Source organism: Trichechus manatus, unplaced genomic scaffold (genome assembly GCF_000243295.1).
Source record: "Trichechus manatus latirostris isolate Lorelei unplaced genomic scaffold, TriManLat1.0 scaffold00003, whole genome shotgun sequence".
Taxonomy (NCBI): Eukaryota; Metazoa; Chordata; class Mammalia; order Sirenia; family Trichechidae; genus Trichechus; species Trichechus manatus.
In genome coordinates this window covers 14,842,741-14,844,222 of record NW_004443939.1, presented here as the reverse complement: position 1 = coordinate 14,844,222, position 1,482 = coordinate 14,842,741, and positions in this window count along the sequence as shown.

The window sequence follows — 1,482 nt, the reverse complement described above, 5'->3', positions numbered from 1 at the left end:
TGATAGAAATACCACAAGTAGGTAGCTTTAAAGAAGAAAAATTTATTTTCTTGAAGTTCTGGAGGCTAAAAGTCCAAATCAGGGTCTCGATCACTTCAATTTCTTCTTTGTAGATAGTCCTGGGCATTCCTTGGTTCCTTGGCTTATAGACAATCCTCTCATGACATCTGTGTTTGCCTATCTCTGTGTCTATTCCTCTTTTTATGATTTAGAAGTAATTAGATTTGGAACCCACCCTACTGGAGTATGATCTAATTAACATAACAAAGGAAATCCAATTTCCAAACAGGAATACATCCACAGGTACAGGGGTTCGGATTCCAACACACATTTTTTGGAGGACCCAATTCATTCCCTAAGAGTCACCTCGTCCACCAGCTTCAGCTTCTAAATTGAAAGATGAGAGAAACAGAGGAGGACCTGACAGCTCAGTTTCCCGTCAGATTGGAGAGTCGGCAGTGCTGACGCTGTGTGCCTACGCACTTAATTTACTCCCCTGGTCCTTCTAAGTGGCAACTCATTAACACCTCAAGGCTGATGGCTCACACTTCGCATTATAATTCAATGTACATTAGCATAATACAATGTGTACTAAGGCAGCTTCTCTGGAAAAATGGCCCTATTTGTTCAGCCACTTTGGAGAAAAGGAGATTGTTCTTGCAGAAGAAAGAAATACCCACACACTGTTTTTAAACCCCTTGGAGGTATTAGTGCTTTAACTTTTCAAACGTTGTTTGTTTATGCTACCTTGTAATACTGTAGTGATGTTGGAAGGACAGATATAATTTTTCTCATTTGGAAAATGAGAAAACTGAAGTGCAGAGGTGTACAAATGATTTGCCTATGGTCACACAACTCAGTAATGACCAGGTGAGTCAGGGATCCCACCTTGTTTCTAAACCTTGATTACTCTCTACCACATCAGATAAATTATATTTGCTTCTTTTCATACTGGTCTAACCCAGGAGTTAGAATCGCCTGAGAAGAATACAAAGATATTATTGTGTGCTGAGACTGTCTAAAAGAAGGCATCAAAGATGGGAAAGAAGTGAGAGGTATAGCTGATGAGACAATGTACAAATATCCTGTGGGCAGGCTCACTTTAAGAGTTCAGAGAAGGGGCTCTTCTTGAATAGGAAGCTTGGGTGATCAGAACTTTGGTATTGGGAGCTGTATTGCTCAAGTGCGTGCTATTGCAAGAGTAAGCCACAGCCTGTGGAGCTCCCCTCACCACAAGGTAGAAATCAGGGAGGGCTGGGATAGAAGAAAATAGAAGATTTCATCTCTCATGATAATGTTTGTCAAATGACAGTAGCTGAGAAGCATTCTGAGATGGGGTCTAGGCTTAGCAGGGAAGATGTCACGATCAATCCCAATGTCTTTTGAAGGCTCCAGAGGAATGGAAAGCCATGGCTTAGTGTTCCTCATCCCTGGGCAGGGGTTTCTGACAGACGCTCTCTCCAGGATGAGAGTGTTGTCCTT